Source organism: Protopterus annectens, chromosome 6.part1 (genome assembly GCF_019279795.1).
Source record: "Protopterus annectens isolate FY-2018-M chromosome 6.part1, PAN1.0, whole genome shotgun sequence".
NCBI lineage: Eukaryota > Metazoa > Chordata > Ceratodontiformes > Protopteridae > Protopterus > Protopterus annectens.
The window spans coordinates 303481412-303498675 of NC_056738.1; positions in this window are offsets into that span (position 1 = coordinate 303481412).

Genomic DNA, 17264 nt, shown 5'->3' on the forward strand with positions numbered 1-17264 from the left:
AACTGTCTAATCAATAAAAACGTCTGTTGCAATGGATATGAACTGTCCCACTATCTCTGTTACCACCTTGGTGGATATGGGCATCCTGAGGCAATGCAGAAATTGCCTCACGTTTACTGACAACCAGTTAATTCTCAAATAAACTGATATGGTATGTGAGAGATGTATTTACACAATGTCACCAGAGGCAAAGCTCTCACATAAAAGTACTTCTAATGCCAATAAGTTTGTCAGTAGTACACATGCTGCAGCCATCACACACAATTCAAAACAGATATATAAAACCACATATGCTGAGGCATTTAAATGTAACCTTCCTAAACCCCAAAGAACTCCTCGATAAAGTACACATAACAAATCGCCTCAGCACCCCAAATGCACTCTTTCAAAACAATACCCACATCAACACATACAGTCACATCTCATGGAGCCTCTACTTCTAAACCCATAAGGCAATCCACAACACAATCCAACATTCTGGTCATTGGAGACGCCATCATGAGACACATTGATGTCCCTCTCACCAGGCTGAATAAGGAGAAAGTCACAGTCAGTTGCTTATCATGGGCTAGGATCTGACACATTATGCATGCACTCAGGTCATTGGACCACAAGTGCCAGTATGACTCAGTCATAGTCCATGTTGATGTAAATGACCTGAGACGTACCTCCCTAGCTATATGAAGAGTGACATCATGGAGCTCTAGGAATATGTGTCCCAGGCTGGTATGAGCCTAGCATCAAGCACCATTTTACCTTCTCCAAAGATGATGTCACAATATGAAAAAAGATGAATGACTTTAATCATTGGCTTAGCTTCTGGTGAGATTCTAAAGGGGATATAATATTTGTCAGAATGGAAGGAGATGGTCAACAGACCATGTTGCCTTGCCAGGAATGGTCTGTACCTCTCTCCTCTAGGCGTTCGAATATTAGCTAAAACATTGTCTTCTCCCATAGTGCCTTTTTCAGGCAATGCCAAACTGAAAGTACTTCCGACATAGCAAATCAAAACTAAGAAAATCTAAAGGTATTACTGCTCGATGCTAGGAGTCTAAACAAAAAACTCCACTGCCTAGAAGCTCCCGTCACCCTAGAGAATGCTGACATCTGTGTGGTCACTCAGACATGGTTTAAAACTGCAGAAAGCACATTGACAGTGCAAAGTTATAATGCCTTCCACACATTTAGACCAGGTACTACACAGACAGGGACTAAAGGTGGAGATGTGTCGATTTACATCAAAAATAAATATACCTCAAGGCTGGTCAAACAGGACAATGCACTTGAGCTAATCTATGTTCAAATTACGACAGGCAAAATCCAATACCACTTCCTTGCAAGATATAGGTCTCCATCTATGACCCAGGAAACCCATACCATGTATTTAAACTTATTGGAAACACTCAGCGTCCAATCCAATGCCATATTCATGGGAGACTTTAATTACCCCATTATTAAATGTGAATCCTATACGACACTAAACGTACAGACAATTCCTGGATTTTGTGAACACAAACTCCCTAGACCAGATTGCTAATACACCAACCAGGGGTGCAACCATACTGGATCTGGTCCTCACTATTACGGGAGTGGTCTCCTTTGAAGTAAAAATAAAACCTGAACCCCAACTAGCCCTGGAATATTCAGGAACTACTCTAAGGCTAACTGCCTGCTATTAAGTAATAACCTGGCAATATCTGAAACTCCCATAAACCCTGAGAACATTGCTGCCAATGCAGAACTGTTCACAGAAACCCTACAAAAGCATGTTAATAGCTGCATAGAGGCAGCTGTACCCACCAGGAAGAAGTACAGAGCTAACTCAAAAAACAAGCCACCCTGGTGAAATCACAAAATCAATAGGCTATATAACAGAAGGGAGAAAATCATGGCAAAAAATTAGGAGGTGCAGCACCCAGTAGGATAAAAGCACTCACATCAAACTAAACAAACAACTCAGAGGACAAATAAAGTCTACCAAAGCCAAATTTGAAGTAAATTTGGCCTCCCAGGCCAAGGGCAACCGCAGGGCATTCTTTAGCTATGTTCATACCCTCAAAGGCAAAACAAGATTGTCTGCAGAGCTAATTGTAAATGCAGCCACCTATACTTAGCCAGAAGATATACCAAACCTATTGGCTGACAAATTTATCTCCAACTTTACCCCACTCTCCCCATCAACCTGCTCTCAGGAAATACCATCAAATATAACTCGCCCTGCTATCACTAGGGAACAGGTCCTTAATGCTCTCTCTAAGGCCAAGAACACTGCATCAATGGGCCCAGACACTATCCCAGGATGTCTTCTAAATAGCATGAAACGTGACCTATCAGGTCCTCTGGAATTGCTATTTAACTGTAGCCTCCAAACAGGCATCCTGCCTCATGAATGGAGAACAGCAATAGTCATCCCTCTGCTCAAAGGTGGGCCATCTACAGACCCTGAAAACTACATACCCATAAGTCCCAATAGTCTTATATGCAACATCATGGAAAACATTATCATGGAAATTATCAATAATGATACAGTAAGCCTCCAGACACTGGACCCAACCCAGTCTGGTTTCGTTGAGAGTAGGTCAGGCCTTCTCAACTTGGTGGACTTCTTTGAGAAGGTCACCAAACCAATGGATGAGGGCAAAATGATTATCACTGCCTACCTTGACCCGGCCAAGGCATTTGACACAATACTCCACTCAGGCATTTTTGACAAACTGAAGAGGATAGGTACAAACCCATGTATCACCTGGTGGACAGCCTACTGCCTCACAGACAGAACCCAAGAAGTTAAAACTAGGGTGTCCACCTCTACAAAGAGGCCAGTCACAAGTGTACTCCTTCAGAGATTAGTCCTTAGACCACTCCTTTTTGGTATTTACTTCTCTGAAGTCAAGACTAATGTCAAGAGTCTCTGGCCGACTACATTTGCAGATAATTGCAAATTAGAAGCTGTCATTGAATCCCACATCAACAAACATGTTCTCTAGGAAGGGTTGGCACACACAAACAACTGGTGTCAGAGCAATGGACTAAAAACTAAATGCCAAGAAATTCATAATATTATCCTTCAGGAAGTCATCCACTCCTGGTAACTATCATATTAGCAACGCTCCCCTTAGAGTTGACCCAGTAGTCAGGGGCTTGGGGACACACATAGACAGTAATCTATCCTTTTATCATTGCAGGTCTACAGTAGTGAGGAAATCATTCTATGCTGTGCAACTTATAAACAAAGGTATGGCATCTAGGGCCAATCATGTCATTGTTCCACTGTATTCAGCATCCATCAGACCTATCATTGAGTGCAATGCCCCCTTTGGTATATACCTAACCAGGCATATCCAACAAATGGAATGTCCACAGAAGTTTCTCAGTAAAAGAATACAGGGCATAAGTAAAATGTCCTATTCAGACCACCTCAAAGACCTATCCCTGTATTCTGTCTTCTACAAGCTGTTGAGGGGAGATCTATGCCTGGCATACAGGGCAACATCAGACCCCACTCTGATGGACCTCCTGCATATCAGCAAAACACATAGCACCAGATTCACCCATTCTAAAGACTTACACTTTGTCGGTGATATAAATAAACAGGACCTGTTGGAGAGACAGGTATGTATCCCAGAAATTACCCCATCTCTGGAACAGGCTCCCCATCCATGTGAAGGAGAGTTTCTCCCTAAACCAATTCAAATGCAACTTGGACAATTGGATGGGGAACAGGAAAGTCATGCCTGGTGTGGCACTTATGTCTCTAATGGACACAAGAAACCTGTAAATGTTTTATCTCCCAAGCTCCTGCTTACACTTATCAAGGGTACTAGAACTTGTCAGAGATCTGAGATGCATGGCTAGGCTTAAAAAGGCCCTTGTGGTCATTAGCCTAGTAAACACCTACGAATCTATGACCCTATGAACCTATAAGCATGCAGTAGTGTATGTTATTCCTTTATTATTAATGTTTTCAAATCATTTTTACAGGGTCAGCAGCAGAAACAAACAGTTGCACTATACCTATAAATTTGGAGAATATCAGCAGCAGACAGGCTGTTGAAGATGATGCTGATGATGACATAGTTATATTTATCTGGCAGGTTGAAGAGACACAGTCTCCAAGTTTAACGGCAGGATCTCACACCCCATAACAAGTTAATAACTCTGCAGGAAGTGACAGTGCATCACAAAGTCAAGTGCATGTTAACATTACACTCACACTTGTATAGGAGGAAAACCCATATACCTCTATTCCAGTATCTCTGACCCCAGATAAACATTTAAAGAATGATGACAGACATTCAGAGGCAACAGTGTCCACAGTGGCACCTTTACAAGGGGGAGCCAGGCACAGCAATTTGTTACAGTTACCCCAGGAAACACATGAATCATTGGCTACCTAGCAGCAAATGTGCCTTGACATTGTTATGGCTCAGAGCACTGCCACAGAGAGTCCTCCAGGTCATATGTGAGGATTTCCAACACTACTTGAAAATGGCACAGAGTAGAGATAATGCCATGATCACATTGATGCAAAGTATGACAGTACAACAAGTGTTGGTGGCTGCCTCCATTCATACACTAATTAAGAGTTACCAGACTTAAGCAGGAGTCAGACTTGGAAGAGGAAGGGGTACTGTCCTGACATTTGTAGTCAGATCACATCAGACTACAAGTCCTTCTCCAAAAGGTACTCTTATTAGCTGGTGGGAATAAGCACAACAGATTTCATGCAGGTCACATCAGTGTTCATCTACACCTAGCAGAACCTTTCATTCGAGGTCCCAATCATGCTCCCGCAGCATTGTCAGATCAGTGTCTTTAGGACCTGCATTGAGTAGATCAAGAAATCAGACCAACTCACCATGAAGCTCTCATGACAGCTTCTGTTCATAATCCCTTGCGGCATCACCTACCCTATCTTTAGGAGATGTGTATGACACATTTGACTTTCACATACTGTGAATGAAGTGTGACATTTGGGTTACTTACAATTTAACTTTCACAAAGGCAGGTCAATGTTTAACTCAAAAGGGAAGAACTTATTAAAAAAAATAATTATTAAAAAAAGGTGGGAACTTAGGACAATTTGTAACTGTATTCATTTCATTCATGTAATCGTACTGCTTGAAACCTCATGGAACTATAGAAAGAAATCTGTATGTCATAATATAAGATTGCAGTCATTAACACCAATGCTGTATGCACCATTCTTACAGCAGACAATTGCCTACAACTTAAAATAGTTATAAAACAGGTTTTCATGGAAACATAGTAATGAGAAAATTACAGAGTAAAATGAGTATCCTGCCATGTAAACAAACACTGCTGCCACTTCACTCTCTCCACTATGCAAATTATTTTTTTTGTCTCCAAGGTCACAAATCATTGTGTGTGACTAACTAAAATAATCTGGTGTGCAGTACTTCAAAAAGCAACACTGCAGAATATAAAAAACAATATGATATTTTTTGTTTAAATGCAAGGCATGATCTTATTAAATACTGAATTAACTCTTTTTACTAATTGAACCACTTGAGATATTCAGTACATGCAAATTTGGGTAGTATTGTGCAAAACAGTTAAAAATGTGATTAGTCCTTAAATGATGCCATATGACATCACTGAACAGGAGTCAGTGAGCAGTCAGGCGTGACTTTTACAAACAATAACATGAGTTCCTGTTCTAAAATAAAATATTATTTAAAGATGCTGGATGAGCAGTGATAGAATAGAATAACTCAAAGATATCAGTGCACACATCAGTTATACTTTGTGTTTTTTACAAGAATGGAAATATTAACCTGAACATCATGGTTCCTAGTTTTGGATTAGATGCCACCTCTTTATCTGTGTAGCCATTTGCCATGCATGAGCCTGCTCATGAGGTTCCTTATTAGTACTACCAGCTGGCCATCAATAGGCATAGTGGGACTAAAACTGGGAGCTACAGTGACAGTATGGTTCACTTCTCCAGACTAGTGTATGATAATGTTGTGCATTATGCAATATGCAGTAAACATCTGGCATGCAGTAGCTGGGTAATATTGAAGGGACCCCGCAGTCTCATCCAGGCACCTAAAATGACTTTTCAGGAGGCCAAAGATCCTCTCAATGACAATACCATTCTGGGAAAAAATATGTTATAGATCTCTTCTGCAGCTCCACTTGGATTTCTTACTGGTATCATGAGCTATGTCTCCAGTGGATATCCCACATCACCTAAAAGGCAAAAAAAAAAAGACAGAGAGAAATTGAGGGAGAGGAACAAAACAAAGAACATTTGATTTAATGCTCATCAAAACATTTTACCATGAATAACTACTTAAACATAATAGAAAATGTTTTTTTAAAAATTCCACTTATCGACAAGGCAATCATTGGGCATCGTGTTGTGTAAGAAGATGTGGTAGAGTAAAATAGTGTGCCAGTGTCTATATCATATGAGCGAATCGCACAAATTGCGAACCCTCATAATATCGAACATACCAGACCTTGAACTTCCAATTGTGGGGGGGGGGCTGCACCTCCCACACCCCCCACTAAATACATATTCCAACTCCGAGATCACACTACAGTGAGGAAAGGGCAAATATCCCATTCTTCACTGAATCGCAATCTCAGAAAAAGCACTTTGAAGTCCGGTACGTTCGATATTATGAGCGTTGGCAATTTGTGTGATTTGCTCATGTGATATAGACCCTGCCAGATATGGGAATATTGTTTACTGACAGGATGCTGGGCAGAGACATTGGTAATGCACCCCCATACATCACACACTACCTGGCAATTGATGGAATGGCAGCCCTTCCTATTCTGATACTATTCTATCGTGAATCAGAAGCAGCCCAAATTACAGCATGGGTACAATCTATTGCAATGAGTACCTGCAAAGTAGATAGAATAAGCAGATGGTGCAGAAAAGTGGGAAAATTTCCCATGAATCACAATAAATTAGAGAATGTTTCATTCCTTAGTTTCAAACCTTAGTTTGAGAGACAGCCTTACAAGACTATCTGCAAATATATAGAGCTGAGTATATGTTTCTGTATTATTCTGTATTATAGAGCTAAATTGTTGCTTAGATATCTGTTGTCTTACTGCTCTGCAAATATATAGAGATCAGTATATATTTTTTGGTTTTATAATTTGCACATTCCTCACATCTGTGTTGAAACTGGTCCCCCCCTCCCTGTTCTTGGTTGTAGTTTAAATCTGGTGGCTTTTGCAGTGCCCGCCCCACTGCAGATTTGATCTAGGACACTCCCCCAGTCCCATCTCTTTACCGCATTCTACCTAATAAACCCTTTCTGCACTTGCTTGTAGTCCTTTTTAATTTAATTACATTTTTTCAAACTGTGTGTGGACTAATATTGCTACATACTCAAGTGTGCCAGCTTGCACTGCATGAGAATTGTTTTTACTACTGCTTTTGCTACTTTTCTGAAAAAAAAAATATATCTGCTTTTACTGTATTTGTGTTTCTTCCTACTTTATTTTGCTTTTGCGTCATCTTAAAAGTACTCAATTGTATTTATTACTGCTTGATGTAACTCATTCTAAGCCTTTTAGTTTAAATACTTGGGCTTCAGACCAGTTGTTTTACATTAAGAGGGTTTGTGGTCTGCACTGTAGTGGCAGAACAGGTAGCTTACATCCTTCTAAGTTGGGAACTGCTGATCGAGGGCTCAGTGTCTGTTATTCTAAAAGTGTATTAATTCTGGTTTAAGCACATGGGCTTTCAGGCCAGTTATTTTACATTAAGAGGGTTCTTGGTCTGCACTTTTGTGGGAGGAGAGGCTGGACTCCGGCCTTCTGAGCTGGGAATTTCTGGTTAAAGGCTTATAGTGCATGCATATCTGAACTGCTTCTTACTGAAATTGGTACACCTTGTTTGCTGTAGCATAGACTAGATCCAGGCCTGCTGAATCTAGCTTTGTTTGTATAACTTGAGCACTAATCCAGGCATTCTTTAAAGTATTCAATTGTATTTATTACTGCTTGGTAGTAACTTGATTAAAGTGTAGCTATCATTCTAAGTCTTTTGGATTAAGCACTTGGGCTTCAGACCAGTTGTTTCACATTAGGAAGGTTTGTGGCATGCACTGTGGTGGCAGGACAGGTAGCTTACATCCTTCTAAGTTGGGAACTGCTGATTGAGAGCTCAGTGTCTGTTATTCTAAAAGTGTATTAGTTCTGGTTTAAGCACTTGGGCTTCAGGCCAGTTATTTTACATTAAGAAGGTTTGTGGTCTGCACTCTTGTGGGAGGACAGGCTGGACTCTACCATTCTAAGCTGGGAATTTCTGGTTAAAGGTTTATAGTACCGGCATATTTGAACTGTTTCTTACTGAAATTGGTACACCTTGTTTGCTGTAGCATAGACTAGATCCAGGCCTGCTGAATGTAGCTTTGTTTATATGCTTGTTGTTTGTTTGCTTGTTATTTCCCAGGAACACTAATTCCACCTAAAACGTGGCTTTTCAGCGCTTCTGTGGATCCCTAGTGATATATGCTTTGCTTGCTGTACTTATTTCCTTGTCTCACTTGAAAGAAAGTTACTGTTTGTCGTTTTTGCATTTAAGTTACCTGTAACACATTGCACTTAAGTTACCTGGCACTTGCTCACTAATCAATTATATAAGTCAGCACTAAAAACTTAAAAGCACTATACCCTCACAAACTCCCCTTGAGTAACTTGTTCCTCATTGGCCCTTGTTTTCAATTATAAAGGAATTCCCAATACTATTCTAGCATGTCCAAAGGTCATTTGTCAATCTCCTCTCCGGTCCAGCTGGTGAATCTGGGAATCTTGAGGCAATGTTACAACTGCCTCATGTACAGAGACAACCCCCTCCTCCTCCCAACAAATTCCAACACATGTGAGAGATGCAACCATATAGCCAAACTGGAGGCTAAGCTCTCTCAACTCAGTACTGGCATAACCAGTCAGGAGGAGAAGGAAACCACACTCACTACAATTCCAGTCTCACATAGACCTACCACGACAGCAAACCAAACCCATAATCACACAAAAACATACTCGGAGGCTCTAAATAAAGATCTGCCTAAGCAGCAGAGACCTCCAAAGCAGACACCCAAGCAACCGCTACCCCAAAACAAAACACATGCAACACATAGCTTACAAAGCCAGTGTGCTGAACAGTCACAGCTCTTAAGGCTAAACAACACACCTGATACACTTGTAATAGGTGAATCTATCATCAGGCACACTGATGTCCCGCTCACCAGGCTGAACAAGGAGAAGGTCACGGTGAGCAGCCTGTCGAGCGCTAGGATCCTCCACATAACACAAGCACTCAGGTCACTCCAAGGCAAGTACAAATATGACTCAGTCATTGTCCATGCTGGTGTGAATGACCTGAGACGTACCTCCCTGGACTACGTGAAAAGAGACATAGAGGAGCTCTCTGAGCATGTAGCCCAGGCCTGTATGACCCTGACCTTGAGTAGCATCTTACCCTCACCAAGAATTATGCCACAATATGAAGACAAGATGATCAATTTTATCAATTGGCTTAAGTATTGGTGTCATTCAAAGGGGATCCAATGCCTGTCAGCCTGGGATGACATGCTCGACAAGCCACGATGCTTCGCTAGGGATGGCTTGCACCTGTCACCCCTGGGCTTTCAGATATTGGCAAAGGCTCTTGCTACCCCCATAGTGCCTTTTTTAGGCAAGGCTCAAAAGACAAACCCACCTCCATAGGTATCGCAAGGGATAAGAAACTAAGAGTAATGTTACTCAACGCCAGAAGTCTAAACCTCAAGATGCACGCACTCAAAACTCTCCTTATCTTGGAAAACATTGATATCTGTGCAGTAACAGAAACCTGGTTCAGGGCTCCCAAGAGCACCCCAGCACTACCAGGTTATACCTCATACCATGCTTTTCGGCCCCAAAACTTGGACCGAACTACAAAAGGAGGGGGAGTATCAATATTCATCAAAGATACCCACACTTCCAGGTTGGTGGCACAGCACGAAGCATCAGAGACTATCCATGTGCAACTAACAGTGGGTAAAACTGCCTTCCAGTTTATAGCCTGCTACAGACCACCCTCCCAAACCCAGGAACCCCACTCGGCCTTCCTGAGAACACTGGAAAATATGAAGGTCTCTCCAAATACCATTATATTGGGCGATTTCAACTACCCAAACATAGACTGGGAGCATTACTCTAGCTCCAACACCCTAGCCCAAAGGTTCCTAGAATTCATAAACTCAAATACTATGGAACAACTTGTTACCACTCCCAAAAGAGGGGAAAACATACTGGACCTGATCATCACCAAGATGGGGACTCTATGCTCCAGACCAGAAGTGTATCCCTCACTGGTAAGATCAGACCATAAACTAATCCAACTGGATATTCACATCCCGACCCCACCCCCTGCCCAGAAAACCACAGTGAAAAACTTCTCTAAAGCAAATTTCACACTCCTCAAAACCAAGGTGGAATCCTTCAAAGCCCCCGGGCCTGTGGAAAATACAGCCCAGACCGCAGAATCCTTTATAAATGCATTCTATGAACACCTTCAGGAATGCATGGATCATGCAATCCCAAATAAAACCAAGACCCAATCCTCCAAAGGCAGACGTCCTGTCTGGTGGACCCCAGCCATTAACAAACTATACAATAGAAGGAGGAAGCTACTACATGAGAGAGCAAAATCCCAAAAAGGGAAGGCATCTCTGATCAGTATTAGCAAAAAACTATGGGCACTCAGAAAATCGTCTAAGGCCAGCTTCGAGAGAAATATTGCACAGGACACTAAGGATAATCACAAGGCTTTCTTTAGTTATGTTAGGAACCTGGGTGGGAATTCCCAGATATGCTCAGAATTCGTCCAAAATGACAAAAAATACACCGAACCCACAGACATTGCCAACATCCTAGCTGACGGGTTCAGCGCAAACTTCTCCCCCCCCCTCCCCACCAAAAGGGCAAATATCTATCCCAGCAGAGTGCTGCCCCCCTGACATCTCAGATGCTCAGGTAAGAGCCACCCTCTTCTAAAGCAAAAAACACAGCATCAATGGGAACAGACGGTGTCCCGGGCTGCGTCCTACATGAACTCCAAGAAGAGCTAAACCCAAACATAAAACTACTGTTCAATCTCAGCCTTACTACAGGATATATACCCAAAGAGTGGCGTACAGCAGCAGTAGTACCTCTCCACAAAGGTGGTGCCTCAACGGACCCTGGAAACTATCGCCCCATAAGCCTGACTAGCTTGGTCTGCAAAGCTATGGAAAGGATCATCATGGACCTCATAAATAAAGATAGTGGGGACCTACAGACACTGGATCCTACCCAGTTTAGCTTTGTTAAGGACAGATCCTGCCTCTTAAACCTGGTCGACTTCTTTGAAACCGTCACCAAGGCCATTGACGAGGGGAAGGTGGTCCACACAGCCTACCTGGACCTCGCAAAAGCCTTCAATACAATACCCCACTCGGGCATTATAGATAAGCTCACCAGCTTAAATATAAACCCCTATGTCACTAGATGGGTTGCAAACTGGCTCAAGGACAGAACCCACATGGTTAGAATTGCTGGAGCCATGTCAGACTCCAAACCAGTTACAAGTGGCGTCCCACAAGGCTCAGTCCTGGGACCTCTCTTGTTCGGTATATATTTCTCGGAGGTACAGGCCAACACGGAAGGACTGTGGCTGACCAAGTTCACAGATGACTGCAAACTGAGTGCCATAATCGACTCTCCGGCTGACACAAGCATCCTCCAAAAGGGCTTCATACAAACAGACAACTGGTGCCAGAGCCATGGCCTCAAGCTAAATGCCAAAAAGTGTATAGTCATCCCCTTTGGCAAAAACAAAGTGCCCACAAATTACCACATAGGTGGTAATCCATTAAGTACAGAAGAAGTAATTAGGGACCTGGGGACCCAAGTTGATAGCAATTTCTCATTTGACAACCACGTGGCCAAAGTGGTTAGAAAAACATTTTATATAGCCCACCTAATCATGAAGGGATTCACATCTAGATCAGGGGAGGTCATCGTGCCTCTTTACTCATCCCTCATCAGGCCCATAATCGAGTACAATGTCCCTTTTGGGATGTACCTTACCAAACACCTTCAGCAACTGGAAAGACCCCAAAAGTACCTCACCAAGAGGATCAAAGGGCTCAAACAGATGCCATATGCTGCCTGGTTAAAGAAACTCCAGCTCTACTCAGTGGCATACCGCCTGCTCAGAGGCGATCTGTGCCTGACGTATAAAGCCATGTCCAACCTGGAATTAAGGGACATGCTGCACCTCAAAAAATCCAAATCCCATCGTGCTATGCGCTCAAGAGACTTGAACCTCAGCACTGAAATAAATAGGACATGCTGGAGGGACAGATTCATAACCCAGAGGCTCCCTTCACTCTGGAATAAAATCCCAGTCCAGGTTAGGCAGAGTCTCTCATTGACTCTCTTCAAGAGGAATCTTGATGAGTGGATGGGAGATCGTAGGTTTACCCCGGGTATCACTTCTGTGTCACTGTTAGACAGAGGCACAGTATACTAACCTCGAAAAAGGGCATAGCAAAATTAATTTAAAATGGGTGGTGAAAGCCAAACATACTCTGGCTAGGCTTATAAATGCCCTAGGGCAGATAGCCTAGTATGAACCTATGAACCTATGAACCTATTACAATACTCTGGATTATATCATTCCTTATTTACATCTCATCATGAGTTCATTTGCTTATGCTTATTTTCAGCCATCATGCATTAACATAAGTAGTCCATATGAATAGTGACTTAGCTGTGTTCATTCACAGAGAACATGGATAGCCTTAACATGTCTGAGTAATGACGATGACTATCACCCATAATTTTCCAGAAATAATTATAACTCTGTCAGATTCTTAATATTTTGAGCCCAGATTTTTTAACATATCATCTATAGACTGTTACCCACCACCTAAACAGCAAGAATGAGTTCATGCAGTTCAGATCAAGAATAAATTTAAGGAAATCACTGTTAGATGCCATTTACAGATGGAGTTGCACAACTGTACATAACCATTTGTCCAAAGTCTCCCTAAAATTACTACCCTGAACATTTCTCATGAAATTCCACATACTTGAAAGTTATAGCCCTGCACAGAAGTCAACTAGTTATAATGAGAGAAGAAACTATTTCACATTAAAATACAGTTCAAAGCATATTGTCATCATGCATAGACTACTAAAGTTAAAACTCTGGGAAAAAAATCACTTACCCTTTGTATAAGCACAGTGAAGTGCTTTGGGGTGTACATGCTGCAGATATTGCAACTCATTAGGGTCATGCTTCACAACACCCTGGGCATACAGTAATATTTGTTCTATGCATACCCCAACTGAACTGGTCCAAGGACCCTTTTCAGCCATAACCCAGGCCAAGTTGGCAATGGCAATGCACGTACAAGTGAAACATTTTACAGTAAGATGCAAACAGATTAAACAATACATATGTCATAAAATATAGTGAGTTGGAAAAGAAAATGCAGTACATTACACAGTAACTACATCTAAAGAATTTACTAAATATATATGGCAAAAAACAAAAAGTAAATAAAAAATCAAGTGTGATTCATTTATTTTGAAAAATGTAACTCCATATGCAATTTGATATGTACAGAACAGCACAACAGAACATAGAGTAAACACAGTGTTGTGCTATATAGAGTGCAATGCTGAAAATGGGGAGAAACAGCAATAACGGAAACTATAGTGCAAAGAATAAAATTGAGAAATGAGCATAAGCATAGAAAAAAGGGGGTTTAATGTAGTAAAGAGTTAGACCCTGACTACTCTTCCCTTAGCATGTTATGTTTCTAATATGGAGGCGGAACAATCAGGGCCGGCCTTAGGTGAAATGGCACCCTAGGTGAAGTAGTACTCAGGCACCCCTTAAGCCCCACCTACACCATACTCATGAAACAACCCCATAAGTCGCACCCAGAGGTAGGTCACTCCCCAAGGAAGCCACTCCAGTCATTTCCTTCAATTATTTAAATACACAGGAAGAAAAGATACCTTGTAATATAGTTAAACTGCAAGTGAAGGATGGTGTTATTTTCCTTTAATAAACCTGCTTTATTTGTTGCTCCTTTACACATATTTTACTATAAAAGTCATGTCCTCAGAAAATAGAAGCCTATGTGCCTTGTTTCAAAGGGTTGCTTAAGTTAAACAGTTTAATTTACTTTGAGGTAGGTGAGCGAGCCTTACAGCTTTGTGAAAGTAGAATAGTAACCTCTCTCCTCCCTGTATACAGTAGCTTAAGCTAGAATAGCACAAACACAGATATCCATTTGCTAAATAATAGAGTCTCACAATGAAAACAGACTTAGCATGAGCAGTAAACTTCTCTGCCATTGAAACAGCATGAAAACCCACATTCGTAGAAAATGCATCTGGCCAGTGGAGGATTAAGTTTACCTGTGGGCTGTTTTCAAAACATAATCCTTGTACACATTTTTAGGGCTATGCATACATGTATTTGTTTTTTGATTCACCTTTCTGATTGTATTAAATTATATTCCTTGTATAATACAGCATCATTTGTTAGAATATGTTTTAAAGTTGTAGTTTTACACATTCTTTTAATAGGCAATGAAACAAAATGTATAAACCAATAATGACAATACTAGTCATTTCAGAAAATTTCAACCATAAAAGGCCACTCAAACTTTTGTCATTACAATCCACCAATATCACCCAATACACAATCTATGCGGAAGTAAAATCATCTGAATAATTCCACATTAAAGAAATCCATAACTAATGAAGATGAAGAGGTTGCTAATGGCAAACAACTTTACACCTCAATGTTTCATACACAAATTCAGTCCCTGTTGCCCTTGAAGAATTGCCTATATTACATTAAAAAAATTGACAGACTGGTAATATTGCAATAGGAAATGAATAAAACTGACAACAAGTCCATTGTTACTAGGCATCTCATACAAAGGAGGGCACACTCATGAGTGTAGAACCCCTATTCCCCCTTAATGCACCAAATAATCAGCAATCATAGGTACTGCAATATCAGCACTCCATCTACATGGTGTGGGAGTAGAATCCACAGCCTTCTGTACCAAAGGCAATTATGCTACTTAAACTGCTTTCAAATTCTACAACACAGTGTGTCATTTGATAAACAAAACAGTTAGTTGCACATTGAAAACAGACTTAGAATGAGCAGCAGTAAACCTTCCTCCTTTGAAGCTCACAATTCCATGAAAATGAACTGAAACTCAAACTAATTTCTGTCAGCAGTCTGGTAGTTGGCGTAGAGCAGTGGTTCCCAAACCTTTATGGACTGAGACCTACTTTTGAAAATGGTCATTTTTCATGACCCATTACTCTTGTTGGCATTTGTGCATGTGAAGCATTCGTGGTCCACCACCCACCATTTAAAGTGCAAAAAATCTGGACATAGCCTAAAATAACGTGGATGCAATGGCTGAAAAAATAGAGATAGTTTTAAGCATTGCTCATTTTAACTTAGAAAGTTGCTTGAATAACAGGATTTGTATTAGCATGTATTTTGTGAAGGATGTGAAGTTTAAAACTCATATATACATGTTATTATTTAGTGAAGTCAGTCCTCCCTGATTTGCCAGGAAACCACAAATTTTATGAGAAACACAAAATCCATGATGCCAAATCTGGACACTTGAGAGGTATGTAAAACACACACACACACACACACACACACACACACACACACACACACACACACACACACCTTCTCTTTCATACAGCAGCTAATGACTAGTTTAAATTCCACACACTCCTACTCTACTCTCTCATACAACATACAGACATGCACCTTTCTCTCTCATAGAGATATGAACAGAACCACTAGTTTATATTATACACACACACACCTACCTTCTCTCTGTTCTCACACAGCAGCACACATACACACCAACTCTCACAAAGCAACACTCACATACACACACTCACTCTCTTGTACAGCAACACACACACACACACACACACACACACACACACACACACACACACACACACACACACACACACACACCTTCTCTTTCAGAGCAACGAATGGCTAGTTTAAATTGCATGCATACACACAAAGACATCTTCCTTGATAGGTTCTGGAAGAGAGTTCCAGCAAGCTGTAACAAATTTGGAGAAATACATTTCAAATGTAATGAGGGTAAATGAAGGCCTGAAAAGAAGTGAGTTAGAATTCCCAAAGCAGTTGCTAGAATTTTTGATATGTAATTTGTTGAGAGGGGGACGGCAATAGCTTTGTTTAATAAGTTTATAGGTGAGAGTAGTAAGGACAAGTGAGGCCCTATCGATTACTGGTAGCCATTTCCCTTTACTTAGTGTAAGACCATGGTGTTCATATTTACTGGAGAGGTGAACGAGTCTGAGAAGTTGATTTCAGATTTTTGGAGCTATGAGGAGTTTTGTGATGGACCCATGGCAATGATTGGCAGTCCATATTCAGCAGAACAAGATTAATTAATGGCCATGGCTCATTGTGCATCAACAGTTAGAAGATGATAGATCCTGTAGGAAAGGTTTAGCTGAGCTAAGACTTTATGAGCCTGGGTTTTGATACATCAGTTAAAGGAGAGATGCAGGCTCAATAAGCGCCCTCCACACTACACGCTCCAGAGACCTCAACCTCATTACCACAATCAACAGAACAAGCTGGAGAGACAGGTTCAAAACCCAGAGACTGTCCATGCTATGGAATAGAGTTCCCATACATGTCAAGCAGAGCACCTCACTGGCCCTCTTCAAGAGAAATCTTGATGAGTGGATGGGAAATAGAAAATTCACTCCAGGGATCACTCCAGTGGTTCTACTTGACAGAGTCACTGGGAACTAAGGTCGGGTGGGATGATGCCAGGGTAATCCTATGGGCTAGGCTTGTAAAGGCTCCAGGGCCATTAGCCTAGTACACACCTATGAACCTATGAACCTATAAATATTTTTTATGACACACCATAATGGACACTCCAAAAGATCTGTAATATTAAGTCTGTGAATTGGCTTTAACTTCTTATGTGTACCAAATATCATTAAGAAGCTTTTTTCTGGTATTGACTGTGAATTTATTATTGTGAAGCCAGATCCATATAGTAGAAAAGTCAGTCTGAAGTTCATTTGCAAGGCGGGATGAAGTCTAATTGCCTTTAAGGACAATATTATACACATAAAAGAGACAGCTCTATAAGGGAGATACCCAGGAAGGA